At 48.4% G+C, this 6,734-nt stretch overlaps 1 long non-coding RNA gene across 1 annotated transcript in view; it reads left to right on the forward strand.

Annotated features, from left to right (window-relative positions):
- LOC112550935 overlaps positions 1-6,712 on the forward strand; it is a 13,362-nt gene extending 6,650 nt beyond the window's left edge. The window contains exon 3 of the long non-coding RNA XR_003095019.1: positions 4,070-6,712. This is a non-coding gene — a long non-coding RNA (uncharacterized LOC112550935). The remainder of the gene's footprint in view (positions 1-4,069) is intronic.
- Positions 6,713-6,734: the final 22 nt, after the last annotated feature.

Raw genomic sequence — 6,734 nt, forward strand, 5'->3', positions numbered from 1 at the left:
CAAGGGGGCTTCACCTCTGCCCGCACCAGGGCCAGGCAGCTTGGAGCTGTTCCCATAGTGCTGCTGCTTCTCCCAGCCCTCCACTCCACTGCTAGTGTGGGCACAGCTTCCAGCAAGTGGGGACTCTGCTGGGCACCTGCAAACTGCATCTCTGCTGCCACCACCTCCTCCTCGCCTCTCACCCAGCTGAAGGAAGGCTGAAACTTCCCGACCACCAGTTGTGGTCCCACTGCAGCCCAAGGGGACGGTGGGGGGAGACAGGGAAAAGAGGCAGAAGCAGCATGGGCACAGTTTGCAGATACCTGGTCTTGGCACTGTTCCCCACCAGCAGGAAGCTGTGCTCACACAGCAGCTGCTGGGGGCTTGGAAAAGCAGCAGCAGCAGCAGAGGTGCAGCTCTCAACTGCCTGGCCCCAGCCTAGGTTCATGGAAAGCCACACAAGCCACACTGGCCTGGAGCCAGGCTATTCCGGCCTGTGGCTTGTAAAAGGTTGTGGGCCCCTAATCTACAGCATTCCTCGCTGCTATTACTCTCTGCTCTGTTTGCAATTGTGATTCACCAGATGGCATGCACAAAGCAGGCTCCTGTTGAGAATCCAATGATCCTCACTACATGTTTCCTTTCTCGCACTCCCCACCCTCAGGTGAGGCTGCCACCTACTTGGAGCTGCAAATGCCATTTGTTCCTCAAGTCAATATTTGCTTTGTGTGTACATGGTTGGAAGGAAAACTCCATAATTAAGTCAGCAATCACATGGGACTGAACATGAGCCTAAAGAACAGGAAGGACTATGTGGCCTGGAACAGGGGAAAGGGAGGCGAGGCCTGTGCCTTACAATGAGATGCCCAGTACAGAGGCAACATGCTGGTTAGCCCTCAACCCTCATTCCTTCCAGATTAAAGAGCTGATATTATAGCTGTAACCTTGTTTAATTTCAGGAAACACCTCTATAAGCTTTACAACCTAACCAGCCTAGCAATGTTTTGAGTGTCTGCAACCAGAGTGGAAGGACCAGAATGAAGCAATTATGGTGGACTAACAATCTGGCTTCCTGTCTCTGATGACCACACAATTTAGCACAAAAGTTAAAAGAGTTTAAACCTCCTCCATCTCACTACCTCCCACGCAGCAGGTCAGACATCACAAAAAGCCATTGCTGATTTGGCAGTTGTGGCTTAGAAGGGACATGAACAAGATGGCAGAAGCTGGGCCAGGTTGGAACTGGGGTGCCTTGGCACAGCTCTGGGTGAATGGGCTAGCAGGCTCAGAGGATCGTGATTCACTCACAATATTTTGTTGGAAACTAACTGGTAAAGAGAATACTCAATACTCAGAGTGTCTAAAATCCCTGACACTGTGAATTGGGGAGGGAAGGAGAGGGGAAGAGGGAGAAGGAGGCAGAAAGTGTGTACACATGCATGCACTAGAAGGGTAAGGAAGAAGAGAGAACAAGTCAAAAGGTGTCCCTTTCTCCTGCTACACCTCCCTACCACTCCAACCTAGCGCTGGCAGAATGAGTCAGACCCTAGCGCTCAAAAGCAGTGAAAAGCAAACAAACTCCTCAGCACCCCACAACTGGGCTGACAATGATACTTCTGGAGACACAGGCTGAAGGCTTCAATGTCCCCTTCCCCTCCATTAAATACCAGTGAAAAGAATCCAACTAAAATATTGCATTTCATAACTGTTGGCTATGGAGTCTTTGAACACCTCCTATCTCAGTGGTGGTATATCCAGCTTCTCCATAGTCAGCAAGCTTCTTTTCACCCATAAAGCATCACTGTACCACACAGCACTTTTGTGGAACTTTGCAAACTGAACCCCCCTACAGATAATGAAACCTAAGAGCACCCGCTCAGAGATAAATATTATTACCCTCCTTACACAAATGGGAGACCCTGATGCAGGGGCTAAGGGGCTGCTCTACTCTGAGGAGCATTCTGTAGCACTGGCATTGTAGAACCAGCATTCATCTTTGCTGAATAGCTTCCAGATCTAGCGAACTCAGATTCTCATATTTCTCTCCTCCTCAACTTGCCCTGAGACCAGAGTCAAGCTGGGTCCTCTCCTATTCATCCACAGTTTCCAGCAGGAAAGGCTCTACAGGTCAAACTGTGGTCTCAGCAAAACCTGTGCCTTCTCAGCGCCTGTGACAGGTTCACACAGGTTTAACGGACCTTTAATTCTTTTGAGGACATCCAAAGACAGACTAGATTCCACATCACATTCTCACAGCAGTGTTGGCTCTTCCAGGCTAACAGAAGCAAAAGGCAGTACTAGGATCAGCAGATGCAACAGAGTGAACAAAGGACTAACTTGCTAAGTACCCCTGGTTGAGTAGCATACCATTTGAGGCTGGGATTCAGATTCCTTCTTTCAGACCTTTCCTTTTCTAAAGCCAGACCTGACACCTCCAAAGTTTAAAGGCTACCACCCCCTAAGGCCATCCTTGCAGGATCTGTTGGAAATGCTACTGTCTAAAGTCTACCATTTTGGATCCACATGCTGGGAAAAAAAAGAATTACACATGCAAGTAACTTAACTTGCATATTTTTAAAGCAGCTGGAAAGTATTAGGACCATTAATAACGACCAGGGTACAAGAGATGAATGGCACATGCTGGGGGGAAATCAGAAAGGATTTTCTTCTTCCCTAGTACAATCATCCTGTTGCAGTATGGGAGCTCTCCTCTTGTCCTCCACCCATTTCCAAAACACAGACACTCACCTGATTAGCCCAGCAATTAGAGCTGCTGGTGATACAATTGGTGTGATCTCACAAGCTGGCAAGCTAGCAGCCTGGCATGATGGGGTCTCTTTTGTTCACAAGCCAAATTTTAACTTTTCCTAAGGGGACATTTAATGCTGTGCTGTAAATAGCCAGATCCCCGTGCTACCAGCAGCACCTGTTGTGTTCCCTCTCAGATGCATAAGAGCCACTTCCCCAGAAACACAAGCATGAGGTGGAACCAACATCCCCCTCCTTCCCTGCTTGGCGATGGCAACAGTGTAGCTGGCAACAAAATTAAGGAACAAGTATCATGGCTCAGTAGGTGGTTCCCCCTAGCTACTAGCAAGACCAGCTAATGCAGAGTTTTTAGCTGCTCCCACAGAAGGCAGCAGGAAGAGTGGGTGTTTAAATAGAAACAGGTGCTGATATTGTTGAGGCCAGAGCTTTTGGATCAAGACTCTTGCATCTCTCCAGGGGTATTGAGAGATGCAGGATTCGTTATGTCTGATCAAATCATTTGTCCACCTCAGTGGTTCTCAATTTTTTTTTCAGGCCCTTTTAAAGTCTGCTATTTTGTTGTGTACCTCAACAAGCCACAGAAAACTGTGTACCTGTGTAGCTCACTACAACCACAGAAACCTCTCCAGCATCCTGAGAGAGACATACAGTACAGTTATTCGTCACGTTTACTTTATCTCCTTTTTCCTCCGTTTCTATTTTCCCTTTCTCCGTCCTTCTCTGTTACTCTCCAGAAGTTCACAACACACCCTCAGAGGGTGCGTCTACAAATTCATTAATGTGCCATAATTACTGTACATTGTTTGGTACTTGTATAACCAAGTAGAAATCAAATGTGCAGTAGCGCCAGTGCATGGCTTTTTTAGTGATGCTAACTGTACAGTAGCCTAGTACTACTGTGCAGTAGCATATGAGCACGGTTTTTGCCCTGCATGCTACTGTGCAGTAGAATTAGGCTACTGCACAGTTAGCATCTCATGTAGATGCACCCAGTGATACATATGCCCCAGTTTGATGGGTATCCATTCACCTCATCAGCTATCCCAGTCTAACAGAAACCAGCTCTGATCATTTTCTAGGAGAATATAAATTCTCCACAAGCCACTGAACAATTCTTAATTCTAAATTGGTGACTTACAGGTGCCCAAGGTTGAGATATACATCTCTTATAAACATCATCTCAGCTCTGACACAGCAGATGCTGTTCACATTTAATTTAGTCAAATATGTTTCTGAATCTCTTTTTTAAACCTCCCATGATTTGGTGAGAAATGCCAGATTAGCAGCCTTGGAAATGAAAACCTATTTATTTCCAGAACAGGTTTCAACCCAGAGCATCAGAGACTTGCTCCCTGGCCTCTGCTGAGAGAACCAACACAAGGCAATTGTCACAGTGGTTTTATGATGTAGACATCAGTCCACAGAGAACTGGACCAAGACCAGCAGCTCATTTCACTCAAACCATTGAAGAGTCATCATCATCAGAATGCAGCAATTTCAGTTGCTACCAACCCAGCCAGAACTGATAACATTGGCTTTCATACTCTGACTATTGCCTATTCTCCAAATCACACCATCTATTTGAATTCTGCCGTTTGGTAAGGTACTGTCCTGCTCCAGGATATCCAAAAGTTAAGTATATACCACCCACACCTACCAACAGCAGCAGCATCTGGAGGCAAGAGGTCCTGAAATGAGTGTTGTTTGATCACAAACACATACATAATAATTCCTCTATGTTGCTATTACTACTGTTAACTATGTACTTCATCATCACCCTCCCAAAACATGGCTTCTTTAATGGAAAGGAGAGGACAGTGTCTATAGAACATCCCTTATGGACCAGTACAGAGCTGTGCCCCTCCCCCATGCTCTCATCATATCCCCCTGCTCCCCAAAGGCAGTCATTTCACAAGTGATGTCACCTGGCATTAAGGAGGCACAAAACCCAGTCCTGACTAGGATGGGGAAAGGTGGTAACAGTTTATATATTCTACCATTTTTCAAACAAAGTTAACTTAACCTTGCATTAGCAAGGCAGGGCCAATCACTATGCTGGCCATCCTAATTACATGTTATACCTCTACCCTGTATGCCTTCAGACTGTAAATTCCCAGAAGAAGGACTAGTCGATAAGCCCTCTTGTCTGTTTGGGAACACTACAGAGAATAAATAAGAAGTTAATCCTCTTTCTGGTACCAGAGACCTGTTCTCTCTGGTCTCTGCGGCAACCCAAAGACTGCCTGGAATCCAGATTATCCAGGAAGCAGCAGCGGCCCATTGTTTCTTTCTGGGCTGGAAGGTGCTCCTAGTGATCTCAAGATTCAGCCACCATACAATGTCATGTCTGCTGCTTGCAAGTGCCTTGGTTTGTTCTCATTTGTTATCTTTTTTTAAAAGCAAAGGATGCTTGATTTCTTCAAGAGACACTTCCTGCTTTACTCTTCTTAAGACATTGCATGTAACAAGGTATCCTGAGGATGACTATGATTTCACAATGTGGGGACCTATGACAACATCTAAAGAAAAACTAAGTTGGTGTTGAAATCCACAGCAAAAAAGCAACTCCTGCAATTCAATCATCCCCTAAAGCATTATGGGAGGAGAATATAAATACGAAAGGAAAAACATTTCCCTTTTCCGCCCCCCATCTGACCTTGGCAGCTCTGTAAGCAATTTCTGATAGAGCAAGGCCCCAAAACCACTCCCTGCAAAGAGATTAGGCCTCATTCACCCTGTTGGTTCTCCCCTTCTCTGCATTCATATCGTCCTGCATAAGAAACTGTTGCATAAGTCCCCATCTTTCCCTCTTGCTTTGCCATGATCTGAAATTCAGAGGGTGGTGGCATTCCTACTCATGCCCAAAGCCTGGAGGCTATTGCCATGTTTCAAGCCCTGCTTTCCCCCCTCCCCCACAGCAGACAGAAACAGTCTGTCTTTCTCGCTCTCCTCTGAGTGAATCTGAAAAGAAACAGAACAGGGCGACATAAAGCCAGCAACGTCAGGTTAACAGTAGTAAAGGCCAAGAGCCTGTGCATTTGGGATTGGCGGCTATCAGGAGAAAGTCATGAGCTGCCTCTAACCAGCCATGAACACAGGAAGATAGAGGAGTGACAGGTGAGGGACAGAGGGCAAGGGAAATGCAAAGAAGTACAAGGAAACATGGGCAGAGAAAATGAAGATGCCCTTATGAAACTCAAGCATGAAGCCTTAGAGAAAATGAGTCAGGAAGTGGTGGTGCAGCCCCTGAGTCACTACATCAGGTGAGGTGGAAGCTGCCCGGGGCTGCAAAGGAGAAGTCTCCCCTACATGACCCCCATGGGGCAAGCACACACAGCCTTCACGCAGAGACCAGGTAGGAGCCCACCTGCCTGCCCAGCCAGCTGCCAGCACAACCCTACCCAGCAAATGCCTAGGAAGCGCAAGTACGGCTTTGGTCGCCCAAAAGCAAAGCAGGGCAGTAACGTGGGAAGCTGCTCTGCTCCGGGTCAGGCTGTAGGAGTCAAAGGAGCCTGGTTGGCCACACGCACTTGGAGGTTGCTGTCACCAGGGCTGACACCCTTTGCTTCAGTGCCACGTGTGGACCCTGTCAGTGGCCGCCCCTCGTGGGAGGTGGCCACTGACAGCAGGGAGAGGAAAAGGCCAGCTACTGGGCACCCCTGGGGGGCAGGTGCTCCCCACACTGGGTGGCTCATGCCCCATCCCATCCTGCCAGCTACTGGGGGCTGGCGGGGTCACGTCAGCGGTACCCATGGGGCAGCCTGCGGACCTCAGGGTCTGGCCAGCCACCTCGTCCATCCGTCCGTCTTGCTCGCACTCGGGCCCCTGCACCCATCTGTCTGCTGGGGGCTGCCGTGGATTTTCCCCTGAGCCTGGACTTGATGCGCCCGGCCCCTGCCTGGGGGGCACCTAGCTGGGGGCACCGCCTGCCCACACACCCCCTGCCTAGGGCTTTTCTATCCCTCCCCCACAACCCCACCCCGAGT

Source organism: Alligator sinensis, unplaced genomic scaffold (genome assembly GCF_000455745.1).
Source record: "Alligator sinensis unplaced genomic scaffold, ASM45574v1 scaffold215_1, whole genome shotgun sequence".
NCBI lineage: Eukaryota > Metazoa > Chordata > Crocodylia > Alligatoridae > Alligator > Alligator sinensis.